Source organism: Rhinolophus sinicus, chromosome 3 (genome assembly GCF_057876585.1).
Source record: "Rhinolophus sinicus isolate RSI-liver-muscle chromosome 3, RSI-T2T, whole genome shotgun sequence".
NCBI classification, from domain to species: domain Eukaryota; kingdom Metazoa; phylum Chordata; class Mammalia; order Chiroptera; family Rhinolophidae; genus Rhinolophus; species Rhinolophus sinicus.
Genome location: NC_142503.1, coordinates 78286965 through 78314926, shown reverse-complemented (window position 1 = coordinate 78314926; position 27962 = coordinate 78286965). Strand labels below are relative to the sequence as shown.

The 27962-nt window shown below is 42.8% G+C and overlaps 1 pseudogene; it reads right to left on the bottom strand.

The window, feature by feature from the left end:
• Positions 1-4434: 4434 nt before the first annotated feature.
• LOC109445474 (peptidyl-prolyl cis-trans isomerase D-like) lies at positions 4435-20876 on the bottom strand (annotated as a pseudogene).
• Positions 20877-27962: the final 7086 nt, after the last annotated feature.

The window sequence follows — 27962 nt, the reverse complement described above, 5'->3', positions numbered from 1 at the left end:
TGAGATTGTGGAGTGTGATGCTTGAGGGAAATAGTGGGGATTCTCAGGCAATGTTTAAAGTAGAGAAATGAACTACTTGGGCTGCGAGCTGCGTGAGGGCTGTGGCTCAGGGTGAGATAACTACCTGTTCCCTCTAGCACGTCACCTACCCTTCTAGCTTCTGTACCACCCTGGGGTCAAAATGATTCAACAAGATCTAGATAGAAGCTCACCAGGGAGTCTCCTGTAAGCACTTTTGATTTTATGGGCGTGAAGTCTCCACAGAACCCCGGACAGTTTATATTGAGATTAAAAAAGTGGGAAAATCAAATGCCTTTTTAGCTTTTGCTTCCTTATCTCATTTACTAGTCATTCTGAAACTTCCAATGTCAGGTCAAATATAACGAAAGTTCAAAACCCGTTTCTACGATCAACTTAAATATATCCTTAGGAAGAGCTGATTTTTTTTTCCTTCCCCAAAGTAGACAGCTTTGCTTCCCAGGCATTTCCTGTGCTAATGGGTCTTCCCTTTTTATTTATTTATCTTTATTAAAATTTATTGGGATAATAATGATCCTCTCTTTATTTTGGGGGACCACACAAAGGTGACAAAAATATTGGAAGTGGAGATTCATTTTTAGCAACTAGGATCAAGTTTTAGAGGCTTTAGAAAGATGGAAACTCAGCAGAGAGCAATGAAGACAACTACAATACTCCCAGTTAGGGAGCCTTTTTCACCCAATACTGTTAATATTTCTTAAGGGGATCTGTGATCATGTATTCTCATTCTTGTTACTCAAAGTGTAAGTATGCAGACCAGCAGATTTGGCATCCCTTGGACTTTTTCAGAAAATTCTCAGATGCCCTAGATTGAGATTAATATGAAAAACATTGCATTAACTTTTTAGTTACTATTAAGAGAACCCAGATTTTCTTTGCTTCATCAGCTTAATGGTCCCAATGAGCTCTCATTACCAGTAAAAGCTCAGCTTCACTAGCTCACATTTCCTTGGAAATGCCTGAGATAAGATCTCAGTTCATCTTCAAAGTGCCCTTAAGCTTTTCTTGGAATCCTTAGGAGGTTACCCAGATGCTACCTAAGGAGCAGATTCCTCTCCCCCACTGTTGCCTGTTGCTTACTATGTTGAGAAGTTCAAGGGCACGTCACGTCCCCTCCCAGGGGCAGATATGTGCAAGGCCACATTTCCTTCATTTACTGTCTCCCACTGGTGTATCCCCAGCCCAACTCTCTGCAGATCTAAGACATCTCAAAGGTCATAATTTTAATAGACACCTGAGTCCTTACTTCCCATTGCCATCCCCATGCACTCTGGCTCCATGTCCTCTCCACAAGCTCCTTCTTCCATGAAAATCACTTCCTGCAGAATGATCAGTGCCTGTGGGTTACCATTAGTACCCATCCATCAGGTACTCTCAGAGTTTGAATCCCAGTTTAGGCTCAGCTGGAACCACAGCTATGAAAGGCAACAGTATGATGTAGATGCTTTAAACAACAAAAACAACAGCCATGTCATCAGCCAATGCTCGCTTTTGTTTTGTTACTAGTCAAGCCAAAGTACTTGGAGAAGTATTTTTCCTAGATCACTTTGAGATACTCTTTGAGCTATCTGCTGAGATCACAGCTAGGGTATACAAATTAATTTTGGGAACTACATTTTAAGATGGACATTGGTAAACTAGAAAGAGGCCAGTATAGGCAAGAAGGATGTTGAGTGTCCGTAAATTTTAAGCAGCTAGCATATGGCTGAATAAGGTCTCTTATTCTGGATTATTCTTGCACACAGAATATAAGATCAATGAGAGGAAATTACGGAGAGGAAGATTCTATGACCACAAATCAGTTACCGAGGAGTGAATGCCTTGGGAAACAGAGCTCTCTATCACTCATGAGTCTAAACTAAGAGGAGTATGTTTACATTAGAGCACTTTAGGAGAAATTATTGAATTAAGGGTGGGATTAACCTGAAAAATAGAAGCTAGAAGGAATCATAAAAATTATTATCCAAGTTTAGGAGACTAAGGCCCAGAGTGGGGAATTTGACTTACCCCAGTTCACACTAATTATTGGCGTAGAGGGGGAAAGAGTCCAGATTTCTAATTCCTGGCCCTGTATACCTTTCTATACATGCCATTCTTCCCTATAAGATTCCATACAAATTTCAACTTCTTTGAAACTGTGTCTCTCTGAAGGGGATCAGGTGAGGGAATGGGAAAATGGTACTTCAATGATTTGCTCTCCGAAAACTATTGTGAAGTAAGTTAATGCTGTCTACTGACCCTTAGACTATTCCTTCCCACCATCCAATGGAATCCTTTCATTTCTACAAATAGGGGTATGTTTTTCAGACTATATTAATAGAGTTCTAAATCATTCTCCACTTAAACTTTGACTTTATTTGATAGTCATTTCAGGGGAATATTTTTTGGTTAGAAATTCATTTATTCTTTGGATCAAATGGAATGAAACAATGATTGACCATTGAGATGTCATATTTAATGATAGAAAGAGCAGAGACACTCATGAAAGGAAAAAAAAATTATTTGGACATATCTTGAGAACACACTAGACTAAAGAATATGCTTTGATCCAGCGAGTGTGAGGTTTCTGAATTGGCTGGAGATCTTTGATACCCTTGGGAATCAGTTCCATTCATGGCCTGAGGTCGAACTTGCTGACACTTCGTTCTCTGGTGCCAACTGGCTGACTATTCCAGTGCCAGCTTCCCCATCTGTTAAATAGGGGTGTTTTCATCACTATCACTTTATAATAACTGTAGGTCTGTTAGGATTCATGACTAAGAGCTGCAAGAATTAAAATATGAAGTACCACTATCAGACCCATCAACTTTTAGTAAAAAGCCTGGGCAGTTGAAGTCATCAAATACAATTATGGTAAAGAAAAGTGGATAGAGAAGAAAATTTAATTATTTTTAACAACTAGGACTTTAGATCTATTTCATTAATTATAATATAAGGTTGTTAACCCCATCCCTTGCCTTTCCCTCTTTCTTCCCCTTTTCTTTATTTCTTGTCTTCATGTTTTCCCCTTCTTTCTTTCTTCTCCCTTCAGCTATTCCTCATATCACAATCCAATAAGTTGTGATATGAGGAGCATATCACAACTTCTCCCTTTATTTCTTTCTGGCCCCATCCCTCTACCCTTTGCTCATCTAGGAATATGAAGATGTACTTCAGCAATGTAGGCACGGGGAAAGGTAAGATGTATGAGCAAGAAGTCTGCCATCTTTGCTTGTTTTCAGCTTTTATTAAAATACATTTTAGACATCTATAAAGTGTAAGGCACTGTGCTAGAAATTACAGAAGCTGAAAAAAGGTGAATAAATATGCCCTATAGATGTTTATAGTCTAGTGAGGGGGTCAGAAAAAATAACCATAACTTGGGAGAAACTGGTTCATACCTTAAGGGAAGGAACATGACTTGTGGTGGGAGAAGGGAGTAATCCAGGTGCATCCAATGGAGTTTGTAGAACTAGGTCCATGGAGTGATGAATACACAGCAGTTCATTTCTTCATCATTCATTCAACAAACTTTTATAGTGTGTTTCTACATATCAGGTATTATGCTTGGAAGTGGGGATATGATTTAACAAAAGCAATATGGTCTCAGTCTTCATGGCGCTTCTAGTCTAGTGTAAACATACATTTTCACACCTAAGTGACAAATGAAAGGAAAGTACAGTGTCCTGTGAGATAGGGGAACATGGGGAACCTAATTTAGATCTAGAGGAAGCATTAACAGAGTACTCTGAGTTCTTTTTAATGAACAGGAAGAAGTGGGAGGAAAGGAGGGAGAGTTCTCCAGGAAGCAGTAACAGCAAGAGTCAGGATCTTGGGGCAGTTTCCTGGTACCTCTAGAAAATAAAGTAGGCCTTGGTGTCCTGTGCTCAGTAGAAGGAGGGAAAGTAATGTGATATAAGGTTGGGGAGTTGGCAGAGGCTAGGTGATTCGGGGTTTTTAAAGTCATGATAAGGATTTTGGATTTTGGATTTTATTCTAAGTACATGTGGAAATGGTTGAAAAATTTAAGAAAACATGACTGAATTCATGTTTTAAGAAGTACCCTCTGGCTGTCATTAGAATGACTGAACTAGATGGAGCAAAATGGGGCATGAGGAGTCCAGGGGATGGTAGCTGGGATGGACCCGGGGTGAGCGCGGCGGGTGGCAGTGATTAGAGACCAGTTTTAGAGTCTGTTGGAATTAGAGAACAAGATGACTTTCTAATTAGTATCAATCTTAACTGACCAAACTGCATTTTTGTTCTTCTCTTCCCATTTATAGAGTTTTGAAGAATCTATAAATTTGCTTTTCAATGATTGTTTCTTGATTCCATTTTTATGTTCAATCAGTATCAACTCACGCCAAAGTCTCTTGTCATGGTTCTCACTTCTTTACTCCTGGGTTTCCCTTGGCTTCACTGTGCTGAGCTTCCCTGGGCTCTGTCCTCTCGCATGTCCTTCCTTTCCTGGTCCCCTTCCTGCGTTGCTTCCAGTGAGGAGGTCAGAAAGGAGGAAGCCATTGGCAACCTGACACAGAAGAAGGGAAAGACTACGGGGAAGGGAGTCAAAATGGAAGACTGGGGGCCCAGAGGAATTTTACTTGATCACTTCTAACTTTTGCCACAACTTTTTCTTGTTTCTGTCATCTGTGCTTAGAAAAAGAGAAGCTGTGGGCAAACGCGTTTTCTCCTCCTGCCTTTCATGCCCCATCACGGTAGGAATGATGGACAGTGCTGAACAGGCCCATGTGAGCAGAAGTAGTGCCTTCAAGACCTGGCATTCAAAACAGCTACCGCTATAGTTATTCCTTTGGGAAACAAAACAAAACACTCCCGTCCCCACCCCAATGGAGTAGTTTTTGATAATTTTACTGATGCCCGAAAATCAGGCGGGATCCAAATTAAACAAACAGCTCTTGTCCCAGGTCATGTGGCAAACCTGTAAGCCAACCTTGGGGTGATTGGATGTTCTCTATTTTGATAGGATTTGGGTTACACAGGTCCATGCATTTGTCAAAACACATCACCCGTAGACTTAGCATTTGTGAATTTCATAGTATTTAAATTATATATCAGAACGAAAGATCTGTAAACAGATATTGAGCTCTAGTTACTAATATGGGTGCTGGTATTGAGGCTTTTATTTTACTTTGAAATGCACCCCAATTACGATGGAGTATGGATGAATAGAGGGATAGATAGATGTGATGCAGTAAAATGATCATGACAAAATCCAGGAGGGATTATGCTACTGTTTATTGAAAAGTGCTTTCAACTGTGGTGTATTTTTGAGATTTTTTCATAATGAAATGTTAGAAAAAATCACCTGCAGCCAAGCCCAGATTCTTGCCTAAAAGCTTTATTTCTTTGAGCAGCCCATGGCTCCTGCTTCCCTCTGGGCCCCAATGAGAAGACCCACTGCCTAAGGGTCTGAGTGCTGGGTCTCTGTTAGACCTATAAGCTGAAAAAGGCACGCTATTATATGTGGTGATACCCCTCCTAGGCAAAGAAGGCACATCCTTTTTCATAACAGGGGAAGGGAAATTCCCTCTAGCTCGGTTGGTACTCTTGTATTAATTAACAAGAGCCAAAGCGCTCTGTAAGCCATAGTGAACAGTTCTGAAATAACCCCTCTGCTTCAGTTGTTGTCACCTTTGTTCCCAGCTGCTCCCTGTTGGCAGCTCCCCCTTCTCCAACGTCACTTTGTCACCATTGACCCGCCCCCAGCCTGCCTCATGCCACGTGGCCTGGGTTCTGGGCCCAGGAACCAGCTGAGATTCCTCTTTTGCCTTCCCTCTTTCAATCTCTTCTGAGGTCAATCCAGGGGTTTAAGTATATGTTTCTATGGTTTCAGTTTATTTAATGAATTAATCGGGCATATCAAATCTGTTGCTGCTGTCTTAAACTTGGATTTTAGTCCATTTTTGCATTATAATAATTCCTGTCATTTGCATATGCTTTTCTTAATTCCAAGCATTTTCCATCACTTTTCAAAAAGCTCATTTAAATTTTCACAGGATTGACTGGCAAATATCATTCAGCTTTCATAGATGGAGAACCGGGGAGACAGTGCAAACTAACATTTATTGAGTTCCTACGGTATAGACTCATTTGCTGCATGTTTCTGTGTACACTGACCCACTTAAAACCCACAGCCTCCTCGTGAGGTGCTTATTGGATTGGTACCACTTTTACAAATGATGAAACTGAGGCCCAGAGAGAATGTTTTCTGAGGTCCAACAACCAGATGGCAACTGACACCAGAAGTGCAGTCCCAAAGAATGTCAGAGCAGGAAGGGATGTCAGTGGCTTCCCAGACCATTGTATTTTCCAGTTGGGGATACTGAGGTTATTAGTAGATGTGAGCTTATTTAGAAGAAACGTGAAAATTGGAACCCAGGTCTACATTTTCTGACTCGATTTAGAAAACAAGAAACTCCATATAGATTTAGACATATGGGGAAAGTTGGAGTGTTTCACGCCCACGGGGTACCACTCTAGGCTGGCATTGCAGATTTCAAACCTGGCATGAGCTGAGTGTGGGGTTGTCTTGAAAACTTGGCCACACACAGCCTGCGAGGCACTCGGGCAGCCCAGACATAACTGATGTTCCTTTGTGCAATAATTGTCTCACATGCAGGAGGCTTTGCAAGCAGGAGCAGAATCAACAGTTGCAATATAAACATTGAAATGAGAAGTGAATAGAAAAAAACATGGCGAACGGACCCCACAGCAGCTGGGCACCTGGGCCTGTGCTTTTACAGTTCCCACCTATCTCACATCCTAATTCTATCTGATTGGGTTTGAGGGTGAATGGGAAGAGCCAAGGCCCAATTTCCTTAGTGATCTGATTTGCATCAGTTCCACTGTAAGTAGCCTAAGCTCATTTATCAGATAGCCTTAGGACGCGGCCGTACACACCCACATGTTGCAGACAGAAAGAGTCTTATTTCTGAGCTGATGTTTGTTCCCTCTCCAAATAGAGTTGGTAGCTAGGCCGGAGGTTAATTTGTGTATTTTGCTGCTTGTGTATCAGCTATAATTGCTTAATCGTTTAACACATAGGGTTCCTGTCATTGGAGGTGAACCACGCTGTACCAACCATCCTGTGACAGGTGAATTCATTGTCTGAATGGTGTATAACAAGGGACTTGAACTTTGTTTGGGCTCCTAATTAGTGGAGGACTCACCTCTTACTGGAAATGTGACGAAGGGACAGTATTGATCTTGCCATAATGCAACCTGGGTTGGACAGCTGATGTCCCGTACATGATATTATGTAAGACCAAACGAGCCAGACTTTGGTGACTGTCCTACTTGAAAACAACTGGTGTCCAACTATTATAGGTCCCACAGGACCACATCGGTCCCTTGGTGCGGGGGATGGGATTTCCCTGAAAGGAATGGGTGTTGTCACTGTCAGTCTTCCTAGAGCAGGTTGTCCTTGGCAAGTGACTGTGTAACTTAACATCCACATTGGAGCCGGTGGAGGAGTGAAATGGGGAACTACGACTAATGATGCTGGAATGTAAGGTGTGAACCAGGACTTCCGGTCATCCCTTCCTTAGGGCACTCAGAGGTGAAATAAGAGAAAACACTGTCTTCCTGGGCTCTGAGGCGACCTGGGGCACTTCCTGGTCACAATGGCAACAGGTGGGCACTGAGAGGGAAAGGCACATAGGGACCGTGAGGGAAGATCGGAGTCTTGGCACTTGTTGGAAGCTGTTCCTTGAATTGTACTTGCAGTTCATTATCTCTGATTTGTGTGTGCAGATTCTTTAAATGGTCCTACCCAGACATTTGTTGTGTGTGGAGAATGAAGGGAAGGCCTGGGCTGGGCATGGAAAACACCAGGGGGAACGAAGTGTTCCCCCCTTGAGGGCTGAGTGGTGGGAGCAGTAGGGGGTGGTGGGCAGGGGTGTCTCCAGCAGAGCAGAGCCGTGGACAGAGCTACAGTATCCTCCCCGGGGGCAGCAGGACAGGGGTGAGGGCAGCACCAGGGCGCTGGTGCAGATAGGCGTAGAGACCCCGGGCCAGGTGAGGAGAGGAAGGGCCTGCAGCAGTGGTCGGGGCTGGTCTGCTGAGGACCTCCTACCAGTTGTGAACACAGCATGTCTCCAGGTGCTTTAGTTACCTTCCCAAGTCCACCTTCACTCTTTCCTGTCTGAGGGATCTTAACAGGGTATTTACTTTGCTATCACACATGAAAATGCCGTTAGATTTTGTTGCTATTCTGTTTCCTATGGTTTTTCACCTTTGGGGAGACACCGGATGTGTTAGGGAGGCCTCCGAGCTCCAGGCTCCCTCCCCCCACTCTGCACACCTTCAGACTGGCATTTGACTTGTGAGTTGTAATTGCCTGTCGGCTCCATCTCTTCCATTCCCTCTGCTAACTGCAACTTGAGGTTGTCACATCCCCAGGGTCTAACACCTGGCAAAAAGTGGACATCCAATACGTCTTTGTATAAATGATGGGGAGAGATGGAAATGACTCTGAGGTGGGAGACAGAGGTCAAGATTTAGACTCCATGCTCCTCAAGGTCTCAAATACCCAAGTAGGTTTCCCAAGATACTGTAAAAACTCTATTCTCATTTTGTCTATTGCCTTCAGTTTGATTATGTTGATCTGCTTTCTATCCGACAAAGAGAAAAAAAAAAGGATCTTACTATTGTGGCTTAAAAACAACTGGGGCGGGCCGGCCCGGTGGCTCAGGAGGTTAGAGCTCTGTGCTCCTGACTCCGGGGGCTGCCGGTTCGATTCCCACATGGGCCAGCGGGCTCTCAGCCACAGGGTTGCCGGTTTGGTTCCTCGACTCCCGCGGGGGATGGTGGGCAGCGCCCCCTGCAACAAGAGTTGAGCATGGCACCTAGAGCTGAGCTGCCGCTGAGCTCCCGGATGGCTCAGTTGGTTGGAGTGTGTCCTCTCAACCACAAGGTTGCCGGTTCGACTCCTGCAAGGGATGGTGGGCTGTGCCCCATGCAACTAGCAACGGCGGCTGGACCTGGGGCTGGGCTGCGCCCTCCACAACTAAGATTGAAAGGACAACAACTTGACTTGGAGAAAAAAGGTCCTGGAAGTGCATGCTGTCCCTCAATAAAGTCCTGTAAAAAAAAAAAAAAAAAAAAGATTTGAAGAAAAAAAAAAAAAAAAAACAACTGGGGCAAGCAGGATTTTTTTTTAATTCAATGCTTCTAGAAATATTACTCCCCGTGCATTTTTTTTGGTAGTTCTTACAACTTATAATATATAGGGATGCTATTTTTGTTATCCCCATTTTTTCAGTTTCTCTACAGTCCAGGAATCAATTTAAAAAATGTCATATTGCCTTAAAGTTCTGTGAGATTGCCTTGAAGTTATTTCATATCATATTCAAGAAGGAGTATTTTCCCTCTTTCAATTTGGCTTGCAATTTTCCTTAGAAAAATTTCCATATTGAACCAAGGGTGTTAGAAGAAATTGCATGATATATCTAGTTATATGTCTTTGTAGGTTTGGTTTTGTTGTCTCCTCCCCCTTCCCCCCCAACACTGGTTCTCACTCATAGAGATCATATGCTTGACATTGCATTTGAAATTTTATTTGTAGAGATCATTTGAGGCCTCGGATGAAAACATATACCTCCATAGAGCATTTTCATTTGCTTCTGACACTCTGGGACCACCTTAATTGAAGTCCCAGAAGAGATTCCCTGAGTCACCCGTGTGAGAACACTGTTACTTCCTATTCACTCTCTCACAGCAGTGGTTCCCAAAGTCAGCTGTACCTTGGAATCCCCTGGGGAGTTTCAAAATATACTGATGCTTATGTCCCACCCCAGAGACTATGATTTAATTGGTCTTTGCGGGTGGCCTGTGCTTTGTAATTGTTAAAAGCTCTCCAGTAATTCTCATGTGCAGACAGGTTTGGGAAACTGTTCTAAAAGTAAAGCCCTTCGGGATGTCAGCTTAGTGTGTGAGTATTTATTAGACTCTTTACTTGGCAGGCCCTTTTATTTGTTTTGCTCGATGAGGCTGCCAAATACCACAGCTCCATATTGCAGTTGTTTCTTCCTGATGGGGGCAAAAGCAGCTTTGAGTGCTTGCTTCTCATAGTTTCCCAAAATTTGGCATGGTAATCCTCACTATCTTACCAGCTCTTTGATGCTGTTAAGAAAAATTAAAACATAAATATATATGTTTATGTTTATAAACCTAAACATACATTTAAATATATTTAATTACAGATTTTAATATAGTATATATTTAACATATTTAAATATATACTACTATATAAATATATATACATAATATATTCTTTTCCATACAACTGTTTTGGTTGACCTTAATGGGAGGGCTGCCGTTAAGATAATTGAAAGTCCTCCAGTTGCTTTTTAAAAGGAGAAACAAGGGTTGTAGTTTAGAGTTCTTTTCCTTCTGAAAATGTCTTTATTCTGTCCACTCCCTGGAGTCATAATTTGGCTGGACTTAAAGTCTAGGTTGAAACTTAATTTTCCTTCAAATATTTGAAGGCATTGTCTTATTGATTTCTAACGTTCATTGTAGCTGTTTAATCCTGTTCCTGCCTGATGGCTGTTTCCTTGTAAATAACATTCCCCTCCTCCCCTTCTTTGGAAACCATTAGGATCTTCTCTTTTCTCCCAGAACTCTGACATCTCACAATTTATGTGCTTTTATATAGGTCTTATTTCATCCATTTTGGGGGACATAAAGAAGACATTTTCTTTCTGGAGATGTTTGTTTTACTGTGAAAAAATTTTGCCATATTACTTTCATATTTCCCACCACTTATTTTATCTCTTTGCTTTTTAAAGAAATCATTATGGTTGGATGGTGGGTCTCTTGGATTCATCCTTGACATTACTTTTTTTTTCCTGCCTAATTTTTAGTGCTATGACCTTTTGCTAGTTCTTAGATTTCCTTGACTTTATTCTCTAAACTTGCTAATAAATGTTTTAATTTGGTTAAATTTTTATGTCCAGAAGAAAATTTTTATTTCTTATTCCTGATGACCTCTTATTCTTTTACATAACTTATTTTCTGGCTATAAGGATATAGTAACTTCACTTATTTCCCTAGGATTGTAGATTATTAAATCTTATTTTCTCATCTATTTGTTTCCTCTAGATTTCTTTTTTTTTATTTTTCAATTATAGTTGACATTCAATATTATTTTATATTAGTTTCAGGTGCACAGCATAGTGGTTAAACATTTATGTAATTTACAAAGTGATTCCCCCCGATTAGTCTAGTACCTACCTGGCACCATACATAGTTATTATAATATTATTGACTGTGTTTCCTATGCTGTGCTTTACATCCCTGTTACAGTTTTGTAACTACCAATTTGTACTTCTTAATCCCTTCACCTTTTTCACCCAGTCCCCCAAGACCCCTCCCATCTGGTAACCTCCGTTTGTTCTCTGTATTTATGAGTCTGTTTCTGGTATTTGGTTTTTTGTTTGTTTGTTTTGTTCTTTAGATTCCACATTTAAGTGGGATCATATGGTATTTGTCTTTCTCTGTCTGACTTATTTCGCTTAGCATATTACACTCTAGGTCACTCCATATTATATAGCAAATTATAAGATTTCATTCTTTTTTATGGCTCAGTAATATTCCATTATATATATATATATATATATATATATATATATATATATATATATATATATCATCTCTTCTTTTTCCAGTCATCTATTGATGGGCACTTAGATTGCTTCCATATCTTAACGATTGTAAATAGTGCTGCAGTGAACATAGGTGTGGGGACTGAGTCCCAGAGAGCAGTTTCCAGGCTCTCGGCCTCGTGTGGGGAGGTGCTGGCTCGGGTGGTGAATGACCATCAACTGTGATTGGTTGGCCATCGGCTGTAACCAGTTGGCCAATTGGCTACTGATGTAACTGCTGGGCTGTGTTGATTTGTTGGTTGGTTGGCAGGCAGAGAAGTGAATGGCGGACTGCGGATCGTGTGGCTACTACTGCATGTGTCTTGGCCCACTGCCAGAGAGAATATAGTGGTATGACTCCCCTACCTATGGCTCCATGGGTGTTCCTTTTTGGCCTCACCATATCCTGCGTTCTTATGTGGGGAGCGGGACCAGAGGCCCCGCAGGCCGCCCCACACGACAATAGGGGTGCATATATATTTTCAAATTAGTGTTTTGGAGTTTTTCGGATAAAAGCCAGAAGTAGAGTTGCTGGGTCATAAGGTAGCTCTAATTTTAATTTTTTGAGGAAACTCCAAACTGTTTTCCATAGTGACTGCACCAATTTCCAATCCCACCAACAATGTATAAAGATACCCTTTTCTCCACATACTCACCAATTCTTGTTGTTTGTTGATTTATTGATGATAGCCATTCTGACAGGAGTGAGGTGGTATCTCATTTTGGTTTTTATTTGCATTTCTCTAATGATTAGTGATGTTGAACATCTTTTCATATGTCTATTGGCCATGTTTATGTCCTGTTTGGAGGAATGTCTATTCAGGTCCTCTGCCCATTTTTAAATTGTATTATTTGTGTTTTTTTTTTCGTATTGATTTGTATGAATTCTTTATAAATTTTGGATATTAACCCCTTATCAGATGTATCATTGGTGAATATCTTCCCCCATTCAGTAGGTTGTCTTTTCATTTTTTTTGATAGTTTCTGTTTTCCTTTATTCTTGTGTTGGTCTTTCTCTTTCATGGTAAAGGTTTTCCTCAATTGTCTGGAAGTCTTGGTACTCTGTTCATACTTCACAGTGAGCCTCTAAAATATTCTTTGGAAGTTCTGAGTGAGTAGACAGGACTTGTTGACCTGAGGGCTCCATGTAGGAGGGAGTTCATAAGTAGGAAGGGAGGAAGGAAAGAAGGAAGGGAGGGAGGGAGGGAGGGAGGGAGGGAGGGAGGGAGGGAGGGAGGGAACAAAAAACTGGAAGTTTTTTCTTTAGGGCCAAAAAAGAATCTTCTGATATTCTTAATGTGCCTGTCAGCATATGGAGGACAGTTTGGGCAAAGGTAACTGTGTAGTTCAACCATTTCTTGTGCAGACTTCCATGGTCCTCTCCTCTGCTGCCCATTGGGGTGTCCCTGGAAAATTAGGAGCCTGACTGTGTGAGGTAAGGGAAAGCTATGACTGCTCCACAATAAATTTTCAACAACGTCTATTTTTGGCTCCTCAGCTGGACTCAGCCCTTCATTGTACCTGCTGTCTCCAAAGCTGAACATATCAAGTTTTCCATTGGGGTGATTTGGCTCAATTATTAGTCATCATGCCCCTCCAGGTTACTTAGATCATTGCTTCCTCTGCTGTGCTAAATCACTCACCTGTCGTCGATCTGGTTCTGTCTTCTAAAATTGCATTGAATTCTCTTATCTGTTTTTGTTTTCTTTATTCTTTTTATCTTTTATAGGTTTATACTTTCTTTTTGTTGTTGTAGTTCCTTTACTATCAATTTAGTGGAGCTTCAATGTGCAGATGAGGAGATAAAACTCTTCATTCTTAAAACATATCCCAGTGAACTTTAAATGTCTATTAAACACCATTCTCTTAGGGGTTTTTTACTAGGATTGGTTTGGATTTATAGGTTAATTCAAGAATTGTCAATTCTATGTTACTGGGTCTTCCTATTCAAGAACATGGTAAGTCTCTTCATTTATTTTGATAATTATGACCTTCTGCAAGTTTTTACAATTTTCTTCATGTTGGCTTTATTACTAAAAATATTCCTCTAAAAAAAAAAATATTTCTCTAATGAAGAACATAAGTGACACAAATGAAAGCATATTTATGAGCTTGAAGATTGACCTCAAAAATTGACCCAGAACATAGTGCAAAAGGACAAAGAGATAAAAATATAAGAGGAGAGTTAACAGACTTGGAAAAGAGATTCAGTAATTCCAACAGCTTCCTAATGAGACTTTCACAAGGAGAAAACAAAGAGAGGAAGAAATTAAAGAATAAAATTGTCTAAAGTTGCAGAATGAAGAAAACACACAAACATACATTCTACTCCACATTGTGGGCAACATTTAGAAAGATAAAGAGGAAATTCTAAAGTATTCAAGAGAGCAAAGATAAGTTACATTAATTCATACCCTGAGAACTTTCTCTACTCATCATGGGCAGATAAAAAATCATTGACTATAGAGACAGCAAATAAAACCTGCAAATACGAGGTCTGACAATTAAGTTTGCGAACTTGTTGCAACAATGTTGCTAACTTATTTTATATATAAGAGGGATTATTCATTATGAATTTGTACCAACTGGGCAAAGAGTTAACCAAGGTTACTATTTGGAAGTGCTGAAAAGGCTGCGTGAAAAAGTTAGATGAAAACGACCTGAACTTTTCGCCAATAATTCATGGCTCTTGCATCACGACAATGCACCAGCTCACATGGCACTGTCTGTGAGGGAGTTTTTAGCCAGTAAACAAATAACTGTATTGGAACACCCTCCCGACTCACCTGATGTGGCCCTCAATGACTTCTTTCTTTACCTGAAGATAAAGGAAATATTGAAAGGAAGACATTTTGATGACATTCAGGACATCAAGGGTAATACAATGACAGCTCTGATGGCTATTCCAGAAAGAGTTCCAAATTGCTTTGAAGGGTGGATTAGGTGCTGGCGTCAGTGCATAGCTTCCCAAGGGAGTACTTCAAAGGTGACCGTAATGATATTCAGCAATGAGATATATAGCACTTTTGCTAGGAAGGGTTCTCAAACTTAATTGTCAAACCTTCGTATCTGTCTCTTGGGAACAAGCATCCTCTGTCACCAGCACCAGGAGACCCTGTAGAGGTTGTGTCACCATGGCATTCCTTTGTTTGTCTCCTCAGCCATTGAGCGAGCACCAGTTAACAGCAGGAAGTACGAGGCCCACTGATGCTCCAGACGCCCCAGTCCATCATTGAGCACGCTCCATTTGGAGAACCACCCTCTCCTCTTCAGCCTTCCAAAAGCTCAGGTCCCAAAAAACTCTTTGAAAGAGAAGGGGGGCTTGGACACTTAGAATTAAAATCTCCCCTGAATCAGAATGGAGGAGGAACATTCTTTACATGAAAGGAAAGCCCAGAGCAAAGCCTGAGGCTGCTTAAGTCCCAGCCTTGTATTTCCCTGCTTTTCTTCAAAGGTTCAAGAAGAAGAGATGTTCACTTAAAGATCCTTTTGAGATTTTTTATATTTTGTTTTATAACACTTTTATTAAGCATGAACCCATATCAGTTTTCCTAAACTGGAAACAATAGGGAACTGAAATATCAAAGGATACACTTTAGGGATTATATAAAACAGACAAAACCCCTTCCATTTTCTTATTGACTTCATACAATCAATGCATAATACTAAGCAAAACTGAATTACCTTTTAGCAAATATTTTTACGAACGCTGCCTTCTCTTTATCTTCCTGTACTTTTATCTTTTGTTTGACTTTCAGCAATGCTGCCTGAATAGCTTTGTTTCCTGGTGCTGTCTCCTGAGCTTTCTTAAGATCAACCAATGCTTGATCGAATTCTTTTTTTTTTTTTTTTACAAATTTTATTGGGAAATGTTGTGTGTTTCTCCAGGGCCCATCAGCTCCAAGACATTGTCCTTCAAACTAGTTGTGGAGGGCACAGCTAAGCTCCAAGTCCAGTCGCCATTTTCAATCTTTAGTTACAGGGGACACAGTCCACCATCCCATGCGGGAATTGGACCGGCAACCTTGTTGTTAAGAGCTTGTGCTCTAACCAACTGAGCCATCTGGCTGCCTTTTGATTGTATTTTTTTAATCCTTGCCATCCTTGAGCTCTTTGGTATAATGCTTTGGTACCTGATGGGTCTATTTCAAGAGCCTCCAAACAACTGGCAGTTGCTTTCTGTCAATCTGACATCTTCAGTTTATAAGCACCAATATTCAGCATGCAGCTTAAAGCTAGAGCTTGCAGCTTTGAATCTATCTGCTTTCTCAGTAACAGCCTTTGAACCTTCCACATATCTTAAAACTTTTGTGTATTTTTAAATGGCCATCTCCCAGTTCTGGGATTTGAGAAAAGTATTTCCAATGTTTTTTTAAGCCTTCTGTTATTGATAATATTTTATCTACATCTTTTAAATTTATATCTGCATCCTCTGGGAAATCTGGGTGACTGTCACCAGAACCATCTTTTGGGAATATTCCCCATCCTCCCCTTCCTTCAATTCTCCACATTTTGCTATAATGTACAATTTGGCTGTTTTTTCACCTTTCACTTCTACGTTTTCCAGCATTCTTACCACACTCATTCCTTTAATTACTTGCCCAAATACCACATGTTTCCCATCCAGATGACGAGTTGGAACTGTTGTAATCAAGAACTGAGAATCATTTGTACTGCAGCCTGCATTTGTCATCCTTAATAAACCCTCCTGGTCATGCTTATAATTGAAATTTTTATCTTCAAATTTTTCACCATAAATACCTTCTTCACCTGTCCCATTCTGATTTAAGAAGTCCCCACCCCAAGTCATAAATTTTTAAATAATTCAATGGAATGGGTATCCTTTGAAATGGAGAGGTTTCCCAGTGGTGTGCCCAATGCTTTTTTCTCCTGTACACAATACATGAAAATTTTCTGCAGTTTTGGGTACCATATCTGCAAACAATTCTAAGACAATATGACCAACTTGCTCGCCTCCGATGTCCACGTCAGAGAAGACTTGGGGGTTGCTGGGGTTGGAGGGCTTAGCTTGGGGGGACAGATGAGACAGTTTGACTTGCAGACGTGTTTGGAAGGGGACTCAGAGCACCTCGTGACTACGCAGCAGCTGAAACTCCCTCTTGAGATTTTTAGGTGCTCCGTCCAGACCTGCCCCTCATGAGATGTGGGGCAAATGAAATGGTGTATTTACTTTGCAATGATACACCTCTGTAGATATACATATGGAAGAATACCTCAAAATCACCTTATAAGGCAGACTTCGTATCCCTCATTTTGCAGATGGGCAAATGGATTATAAATGGCAGCCTGAGAGGTGTGGCGGGACAGTCTCACTTGTTGTTAGAATTGTGGAGAAGGGCAGCTTTATGCTGATTATATGTACTATACTTAATCTGTTCTAGCACGAACTGTTGAAACCCTTTCCCTTTGTCTCCTTTAGATACCTCTGACTCACTGCCCAACTACAGGTTTAGGACTCTACAAAGTATGAGCGTCAGAGCCATCAGCCCGAGAACCTGGGTTAGCCCGAGAACATGAGTCTGTTTTCTAGGTACAGCCCGTTTATTAATTCAATTGCTCAATAAATGTGAGGTTGGTGCCTGGTACTGGGAAGAAAAAGATAAACATGGTTCTGCCTTTAAGGGGCTCAAATCCCAGCTCCATCACCCACTGGCCAGGTAGGCCTGAGTACATCATTTAAGCTCCCTGACACGTCAGTTCCTTGTCTTTAAATAGAATGCTAGTTTTGACTACCTGACTCAAAGGTTTTTGTGTGTGTGAGTGTGTGTGAGTGTGTGTGTGTGTGTGTGTGTGTGTGTGTGTGGTCAAATAACATAATAAAAGTGGTTATGGGAAAACCCGTAGGACGTTATTATCATTTTCCTTACAATGTCTTTGTCCTAATGAATCTGAATTTCTAAATAAATGGTGAATTCAAATAATGCTCTAATTTCCTACCAGAAGGAGCAGTGTATGCTTCCTGTGGGTGTGTGGTAGTTGTAGCCACTTCCTTTTCATCTCCTGTCATGTCTTTTCCGTTGGGTTCTGCAGGGTGTGCGTGAATCACTTTTGCTCTGGGTCACTGAAGTTCTCTGCCCGTCCCTTGGAGCACCAGAAGGAAGGCTGCAATGCCGCTGGCTGGGAGAGTCCTCACTGCGCTCTCCTGGGTGGTGACATCCACTATCCTTGAGCTTCTTCTCCAGGGGTGTCCCAGCGGCTATATTCGGGCTGCTCAAGAGGGAGAGACTGACTTTCTGTTGCTGGGGTTCTGATTTCTGTCTGAGTCGTATGTAGGGCACACCACCTATTTTCAATCAAGTTAATGACAGCTAACACTTCAGTGTTCTAAGAACTTTATATACGTTAATTTTTTTGGTCCTAACAACAACGCTGTGTTAATTATCCCATGTCATGGAGGAAAAAACAAACCCTTTAACAAACTTGCTCAAGGGCACAAAGCTGGTGAGTGGCAGAGCTGGAGTTTGATCTCAGGAAATCTCTTCCCAGAATCTAGACTCCTAACCAAATTGTTATTCTAGGCCAGGGGTGTCCAAACTTTTTTCAACGGTTTTCACCAAGGGCCATATGCGGTCAAATACACAAACAGCTGGGCCACTCACTCAGGTGAAGTACGTATTGCCTCACCTGGTTTATTTAAGTAAACTAAATATATTTTTGGAATTTGCTGCGGGCCAATTAACAATGGATTGCAGGCTGCAGTTGGCCCGCGGGCCGCAGTTTGGACACCCCTGGTCTAGGCCTTCAGTTAGCTTTGCTTAACTAACCAGCTCAGAGTCAAGAAAATCTCTCAGCATTGAAAGTGCCAAGCAGTGTGCCGGCATTCCTTAATTCTTTGATGGTTCCACGTCTAAGGTTCCACTCCTCTGTACTCAATATTTCAGCCACATGGACACTGATCTCGACACTTGAGTAGAAGACTAATGGCAGGTCGAACCATATGAAATTGTCAATATTTGGCCAATATTTGGCCAAATGTTCTACCTAACATTTGCTGAGCCCCTACTTACCGTGTTTCCCCGAAACTAAGACCTAACCGGAAAATAAGCCCTAGCATGATTTTTCAGGATGACATCCCCTGAACATAATAAGCTCTAATGTGTCTTTTGGAGCAAAAATTAATGTAAGACCCTGTCGTGCGGGAGACCCTGCTCGCTGTGCCATTTGTCATGCGGGACGGCCTGCGGGGTTTCTGCTCCCGCTCCCCATACAAGAATGCAGGATATGGTGAGGCCAAAAAGGAACACACAAGGAGCCATAGGTAGGGGAGTCATACCACTATATTCTCTCTGGCGGCACTATACTTTCACTGGAGGCTGGATCCACACTGTCTGCAAACCGCCATCCACACTTGCCAGCCCAGCCGCCATCTTCTTGCTAGCCCCCATTCTTTCTCTTCTCTCCCTCTCTCCCTCTGCTAGCGTAGCCACAGCAGTTATATTGTGGCCAATGGCTCACTGGTTACAGCTGACGGCCAACTAGCCACAGCTGATGGCCATGCAATCACAGTTGGCCATTTACTACCTGAGCCAGCACCTGTCTATGTGAGGCTGAGAGCCTGGAAACTACTCTCTGGGGCTCCGCCCCCACAGACCCGGTCTTATTTTCAGGGAAACATGGTAGATGCAACATTTGATTCCAGGCCCTTTCCTTATGCTGTCTCATTTTATCCTCACAACAACATAAGCGTATCTCATTTTATTGAACTTCACTTAACTGTGCTTCACACATGCTGTGCCTTTTTTCAAATTGAAGGCAAGATCCTCCACCAGCAAAACGATGACACCTTCCTGTATTGTAATACTCATTTTATTGCTGTGGTCTGGAACCAAACTCACAATATCTCCAAAGTATGCCTGTACTTCTAAGTGTTTTTAACCTTCATTTTTTTGCACAAGGAAACAGTCTCAGACTAGCTGGAGATCACACAGCAATTTTAAGTGGTCAATTCAGACAACCTGTTCCAAGATAGGTCATTTTCTACTGTACAGCGTCTACGACCTGAGCCTTAGCTGCCAAGTGCAGCTGAAGGTCCCGGAGGCAAAAATGATCGGTTACACTGAACTGGTGAACTCAAGTTATACTAGTTTTGAGGTGAATTCATGAGTCATGAATCAAAAGGGAAAATCATCTGACCTCTGGAAAACAGGCAGCTATGACTCAATCAGCAGCAAAAGTTGTCTTTGGAAAACTGAATCAGACCTGCTCAGTTGTATTCAGTATTGTCATAGCCATCGGAGTTCACATACTTGTGGGTGTGCTTGCTGTAACTTTAAAGAGAATTGGGGAATCAAAGGGTGATTTGCCTAATTGGAGAACTCTGTTATGGGTAGCCGCGCAAGGGGAGCCCAGATGGAGAGCATTTGAAAGATCTGGAGACTATTGGGATTCTAAGTTGAGAGAAATACAGCCGGAGAACTTAGGGGTAGTTTGGGGGAAGAGTCGGGGTGAGGATGTCTTTCAGAGTTCAACCAGAACAAATTGAAAAAGGGGGCTCTTCAGAATTCCCGGTGCTGACTGAGACATCTGAAGCTTAGGAATCCAGTTTATCCACCTGGAAACATTTTGGAATGACTATAGACTGTAAGTTAATGAAACCTGGGCTGGGAAAGGGGGAGGGAGTGTTAAATGGGCACAAACACACTGAGATGTGTTTCGATAAAGTGGAATATTATTCAGGAATAGATGCAGAAATAGTTGAAGTGGTTCATAGGTGTTCATTTTAATCCTTTGCTTTCCCTCTGTGGGAAGCCACTTTCATCTGGTTCTTTTCAATATGGATTGAGTTATATCCTCTTTACTTGCTACAGGCATTTATTTGCCATAACTGTTTTAAAGCGTTGGACAATTGCTGCCTCACTGTCAGCAGGCTGATTGGAGCACCCTTGCTGAGTCTCTGGCCAAGTGTAGGAGTTGGAGATGAATTCCCAGCCACTGGAACAATAACTACCGAAAGAAAGTATGAGTCAATGTTGTCATTGATTAATAGAACTTTGTTCTAACTCTTTTTTGGGCAATTTGCCAGGTGTTGGGAGTACAAAAGCTTGCAGGCTGCCTTCTAAGAGCTTCAAATCGATTTGGTGGACATATGACTGTGGGGACAGAGCCCCAGAGAGCAGTTTCCAGGCTCTCAGCCTTACGCGGGGGTTGCTGACTCGGGTAGTAGATGGCCATTGGTTGTGGCTAGTTGGTCATCAGCTGTAGACAGCCAGTTGGCCCCTGATATAGCTGCCGCGGCTGTGCTGGTTGGTGAGTCAAGGGGAGTCGAGGAGAGTCATTGGTCGGTTGGCAGAAAAGTGGACAGCAGGTCGCACGTCGTGTGACTCCAGCCTCCAGTGAGACTATAGTGGTGTGACTCCCCTACCTATGGCTCCGTGGGTGTTCCTTTTTGGCCTCACCATGTCCTGCGTTCTTATGTGGGGAGCAGGAGCAGAGACCCCCGCAGGCCACCCCGCATGACAATGACATACACAGCACAATGTTTTGTGAATGCCAAATGTATGGTGAACAGACAATGAAAGTTATAGGAGACAAAGAGGCTGACATTTGCAATGGAGCTAATGAGGCAAGGATTGCTGGGGAGGGTGGATTTGAGCTGGTCCTTGTTCAGGGGTACAGGGGAGAGAACAGAAGTCATTGCGGAAGGAATGGCTGGCGCGCATGCACACATTCGGGGTGGGCGAGCACATATTTGCCTAGAACCTAAGTAAACCAGTTTGGGGAGAGTGGAAAATTTGTTGGGCAAGTAGTATGAATGCCCTCCTCCTTTTCTCTATCAACATACTCCCCTGGGTGATCTCAATCAGTCTTTCACATTAAAATAATATCTCTGTGCTGATGATTCCTGGGTTTATAATTCCGGCACAGACTGTTCTGTATTCCAGGTAGTTCATCCAACCACCTACTCAACAGCTCCACTTGATAATCCCACAGGAATCTCCAACTGAACACAATCACAATTGAACTCGTGGTGTTTTCCCTCCTGACTTGTCCTGCCTTCCCACCTCCCATGGCTTTCCCCTCTTGGTAAATGGCATCATGATTCACCCAGGTGATCAAGCCAGAACCCTGGGAATCATGCTTGACTTCTTTCACTTATTTCCCCACCTCTACTCCATCAACAATAGATGCCAACTCTTCCACAGAGAATCTCAAATTTGTCCACGTTTCTCTGACTCTCAGTGCTGTCACCCAACACCCAAGGCAAGGCACCAACCTCTCCTGCCTATCATTCTGTAATAGCCCCTGATTTCAATGCTTCCAAGCCTTGATCTCTGCAATCCTTTCTCTACCCAGCAAAGGAACCTTTTTGAACTGTTATCAGATCAGATGTCAGCAGATTACTCTCCTGCTTAAAACTCTTTGATGGCTCCCCAGTGCTCTTAGCAAAAAACCCCAACTCCTTACCATATCCCAACTCTATATCCCTGCCTTGTGGATGCCTCCCCCACCCCACCCCCATGCCTGCCCAGCATCCATGCATCTTCTTCTGATAGCTGCTTCCCCATTTTTCTCTGGGGAATCACTCCCTCCCAGATTCTTACTGCAAGAGGCCTGGGCCGCCTAACTCCACTCCACTCCCTGTGTCAGAGGGTCAGCATGTGACACCAGCGTGGACAATCAGCATGTTCTTTTCCTATGTCACAGTGATTGGCTCAGAGATGAACACGTATCCTGAGTTGATCTGATAAGACTGAAGCCCAGGTCTTTTGCTAGAACATTAGGAATTGCTGGCTGTAAAGATGTAAAACTGGAGCTGCGGGAATCCATCCATGGGGAGAGGCTTCCTGACCTAAAGTCCACTCAGAACAAAGGAGGCTGAGAGGTGGAGAAAATCAAGTCCTGTTGACTCTGTTGGAGCCCAGTGTCAGCCCCTGTCACACCTCTACTTTTCAGTTGAATCAATAAGTTCCCTTTTTAGTTTAGATTTCAGTTGGGTTTCCAGGCTAGTTTGTCCTGCAGGATCTGATCCCCGCCTAGACTTAACTTTATCCCAAACACTTTCACCTCTCTACACTCAACCTTGGACCTGGGACATAGTAAGTCCTTTCTCATCTCAGTGTCCTTGCCTTTGGTGTCCATGTTGCTTAGAATTCTCTTCTCGAGATTTTGAAGAGGCTGGCTTGCTCTCATTCCTTAGGCCTAAGCACTAATATTACCTCCTCAAAGAACCCTGTCCGAACTACCCATCTAAGTGACAGGGAGTCCTCCAGTTCCCTTCTATCACATCACATTGCTTCATTTAGAGCAGTGATCAGAATCTGTGTTTCACTTGTTTACTACTTTGTGTGTTTATTTATTATCTGGCTCCTCCATTAAAGTATTAGCTTCATGTCTGTCTTGTTCAGTTTGTACTCCCAGGGTTTAGCTCAGTGCCTGATACGCAGTATAATAAGTACTTAATTATTCCAAGTGTTTGTTAAATGTGAGAATTAATGAGTGCATCCCTGCATGCTCAACTCTCCATAGATTCATCTCGATGGGAAGGAAGAAAGAGAGAGAAAATATTTTACCAAAAAGAACAACAGACATCATTGGAAAAGGCAATCTTCCTTTCTCTTGAAGGCTTTACCTGGAAGCCATGGAGCAAAAATGTCTTGCAAAGGAGGTGATCACAGCCAGATGTGCTCAGCACAAGCCTGTGGTGAGTCAGGGCAGCAGATGATGAACTGGCTGGTGTTCTGTGCTGGCCCCAGGCAAGGGCACAGCCCTCACACTTACCTGCTAGTCACACTCTGGAGCCACATCAGGTCATGGGCTGGTCATGGCCAAGGTTGTCACACTGGGCTGAGGTATCAGGTCAGGGTTACAGCTTCTTCTTTCTGACACAAACTACCCCTTTATTTGGAAGGGCAGTGGAGGGAGGCCTTGCTTCTCTGATCTTGCTAACGAGGCTTTTGAATGTACTACTACTAGTAAGGTGATAACAACCATAGCAAACATTTGTACAATGCTTGCTTCATGCTGGGGCTGTTCTAAGTGTTTTATATGTATTATCACATTTAATTCCCATAGCCTAAGGTGAATTCATGACTGTTGAATGAATTCCCATTGAGAATTGAGGTATGTAGCCCCTCCCCTTGTATCTGGATGGGCTCTATGGCTGCTTTGACCAATGGAATATGGTGGAAGTGATGATGTGCCACTTATGAACTGCCTTTTGGAACTTGCTCTTGGATGGTCGCTCTAGGAGAAGCTAGACGCCATGTAAGAAGTTTGACTACTCTGCTGGTGAAATGACAGAGAGGGGCCTGAAACTCCATGGACAGGAAAAGGAAAAGGGCTGAGCTTAGCCTTGAGCTCTTCCTGACAAGGCACCAGACATGTGAGAGAATAAGCTGTCTTGGATCCATCCACCCCAGGTGACACCACATGGATCCGAGTACTGCCCAACTGAGCCCACTTAAATTCCTGACCCACAATCTTGTGAGCAAACTAAAATGACTGACTTAGGCCACTACGTTCTGGGAGGTTTGCATTCAGCAATAGATAATTGGAACAACCACCCTATGTCATAGGTGCTGTCATTATCCTCATTTTGCAGGTGAGGAAACTAAAACACAGATGTTCAGTGACTCGCCCAAAGTTGCACAATACTGAGAGGCAGACATGGAATTCAAGCCCAGGTGTTCTTGCTCCAGAGCTGTAACCACCACGCTCTTCTAGTGCTAGGGTCTCACCAGTGAGTCCTGCCTACCCTGGGCTCCTTAGATTCCAAATTACTTAAACACTTAGGGCCTCAGCCTTATCTGCAAAATGAAGGGTTGGGCTAGGTTATGTATCTAAAGCAGAGTTTCCCAACCTGCTTTTCAGTAGGATAATTAGGCCAGATGACTCTTCATTGTGGGGCTGTGCCTGCCCTGTAGGATGTTCAGCAATATCCCTGGTCTCTACCCTCTCGATGACAGTAGCACCTCAGTCCCTTTTCCCTCACTGTGACAAGTAAAATTGTCTCCAGGCATTCCCAAATGTCTCCTGAGGGACAAAATCACCTCCAGCTGATAGCTCTTTCAAGTCTCTTCCAGGCTCCCTTTTGCTATTTTGTCCTCTCTGTAGCACGGCTCCTTCTGTGCACCCATCCCCCCACCCCCTTAGCTACTCTTATCTATTGTTTAAAATTAAGGAGGCATCGTCAACTCCAGGACTCCTTCTCTGGCCTGTCTGCCACTGGGCTGAATGGGTGCTCCATAATGCCTGGGGGTGGCTGTGTAACTGCTGGCCTGTGAGCTCCATAAGGACAAAGACTGTCTTATCTCTGTATCTTTAATGTGTCACACAGTCTTCAATGTGTGACACAAGTCTTGGCTGGCTCAGGGTTCATGGTCAGTGAATTATTATTGCAACAGTGAATGAATGAACAAACGAATGAAGGAGGCAGTACATTGTTGTAGTCTGTGGCACATGAGCTTTTGAGTCGGATGAAGGTGGTTTGAACCCTGGCTCTGCCACTTACCAGCAGCAGAGGGTTGGGAAACTTACGTAATCTTCTTGATACTCCTCTCTGAAATAGAGACAGTGAAATCTCTACCTCACAGGGTGTTGTAAGGACAAAAGGAGATTGCATCTATAAATTGCTTAGCATCTTACTGACATGTAGTAAGTACTCAGTAAATGGCATCTTTTACAAAACAAATGAATTTTATAATTTCATGCCTTCCTCACCCTTCCCATGCCTGATTCCTATTTCTGCAATTCTGCAAGCAGAGTTTGTTGGCACAGTTACTGTTAGAAAGTTTGTTATTTCTCTTTTCCTCAAGACTTCCTCACCATTGATGTGAAATTTTCTCTGCTCAGTCCTGGATTCAGATTTATACAATTTTCTCAGCGTTGTCACCAGTGCCTTCTCACCTTGATGCCTTCTGACTGACACCAAGAGCAAGGGGCAAGTCATCTGAAGCCTCAGGGAGGACCCACAACTCGCAGCTGGAGAGAAGTCAGGCTCAGGTGACCCGATGTCTGCTCCTTATCCTCAGGGGCTGAGGCCTAGACTGGAAACCAGAGAAAGGGAGCTGGTAGGCAGAGCCAGGTGCAAGAGGAGACCATGGGCAGACTATGGACAGATGCACGGTAGCAAAATGTGTTTGTCGCCCTTCTCTTCACTTCTGGGGGGGTATCACTGCGGACAGCCATTGCTAGCAATGAGCCTAGTGGCATTTCATTTACGAATACTCATGGTGGTATGCAACAAAGCTTGAATAATAAGAGGATTTGTGATCTCATTTAATAAAAAACCTGGCAGAAAGAGCTCCAGGGTTGCTTAATTTAGCTATTCGACAATGTCATCAGAGACCCAGGTTCTTTCCGTCTATAGTGTTTTGACTTGTCTGGCTCCCATGGTCTAAAGATGGCTGCTATAGTTCCGGTTTCACACATAGTCAACAACGTGCAGAGGCAGAAAAAAGGCACTCTTGCTCTCTCATCTCTTTTTAAGAGCTGTACGAATATTGCCAGAAGCTTTCCTGGTGGTCTTTTTCTGTGTCTCATTGGCCAGCGTTGGTTCACATGTGTGCATCGTAAACCAATTCCCAGAAGCTGAGGCCCTTCCTAGGAGTGCATGGATCCTTGGGGGAAAGTGAATAAAATGTGGGTTCTGTTAGGAACAGCACAGCGAGGTGAATGATTGTTGATTAGGATTTAACAAGGTCTACTACATAAGGTTATCCCGCTTTCTTTCGGGGGAGGGGTTGTCTGGTGCTATAAACGTGAAACGGGCCTGAAACCATGAATAAGGGAAGCAGCTAGTTGTATATCTACGAAGTAGCAGGTTGTTTGTCAGGGTTTGTGGCTTTGTAATGGACCTGTGGCAATCTGTGTGACTTTAGTAGGACCTCCTCTGCTTTCTTGATTTTAGCTTTCATTTCTGTGGCAGGAATTCAGATATTCTTCAGAAGACCTGCATAGAGCTCAAACTAATCACAATTTGTGTGTACGGCATAGACCATTTCAGGAAAAAAAAAAATTTGAGGGGTTTCTCTTTTCACAAAGCCAGGAACTTCTCAAGGATTTATAATCACTTCACCACATATTAACGGTGAAGCCTCAGGCAAATTAATTAGTCTCTTTGAGCTTCAGTTTTCTCATCTGTAAAATAGGGATAATAATAAACCTTCCTTCCAAGGGTTGTGGTGAGAATTAAATGAGATAGAGCCTGCCCAGGAGATAGAATATAGAACTCAGTAAATAGTGTTATTGTTGTTGTTGTTGTGTTATTACATTATTATTATTATTTTATCATTATCTTTGAATCTTCAGCACTTAATCAAGGAATATGTTATATGCTCGATATAGGTTAGAATGAAAATGAGTGAAGAGGGAAAGAACATATAAACAATGCACGGACACATGACCCGGTGGCAGGTATGTAATTAATTCTCAAATGGGAGGTACCTACAAGCAGTTCAGTGACAGCAGAATGAAACATCCCTGAGAGCTGGAGTGGTCAGGGAAGCCTTCACCAGGAGGCAGTGGAGTCTGAGATGACCTGTCTCAGATGGGTGGGAGCTGAAGAAGCAGAAACGAAAGGGGTCAGTTTCAGGTAGAGGTGCCCCATACTCAGACCCAACATTTTAGAGGATGAGAACGTTGAGGATATTCCCTCAGGGAGCTGAAGTTTAATTTGGTTTTTGGATCCGTGGATTAATTCTTCAGGACGCAGCCCAGGCCCAGAGTGTGTTTTGTTCTTGCTGGAGAGTGGGAGGCGGCTGCAGCACAAAGCCCACACATCTGCAGACACATTTTCTTTGTAAACCAGCTCTCTATGACAACCATTGCATGTGTTCTGGGGTAGGGGCCAGCTGACTCAGGAATTAATCAAATCCTTTTATGCCAATTCTCATCAGCTTTCAAAGGGTTTTTACACAGAACACTCCTAAATGAGTAGTGAATGAATATTCATAGACATACAAATTTTCCCCACCCCCAATCCAGAAGGACACAGATCTCAGAGCCATGTGTTGTTTCTTGGTAGAGGGGACTGGCTTTGGCCTTCGTGCTTAGTGCAGTGAAGAGGGAAATGAGTCAGTCTCTGACCCCGAAGAAACAGAATGTCCTTCTCCTGTCCATGATAAACTTGTCAAAGACCAAGAAGTGTTGTAGAAGGAGTCAGAGAGTTTCCAATCACAGTGCTTATCTTCAGTGTGTGGAACAGGCTGGCACATGTTCTCCATAAATGACCCAGGTTACCCCCTAGGACCCATGTGACTCGGTTTCTTATAAGCTGCTTTTCATTCACTTGCCTTGCCTGATCCACAGTTCTCAGCA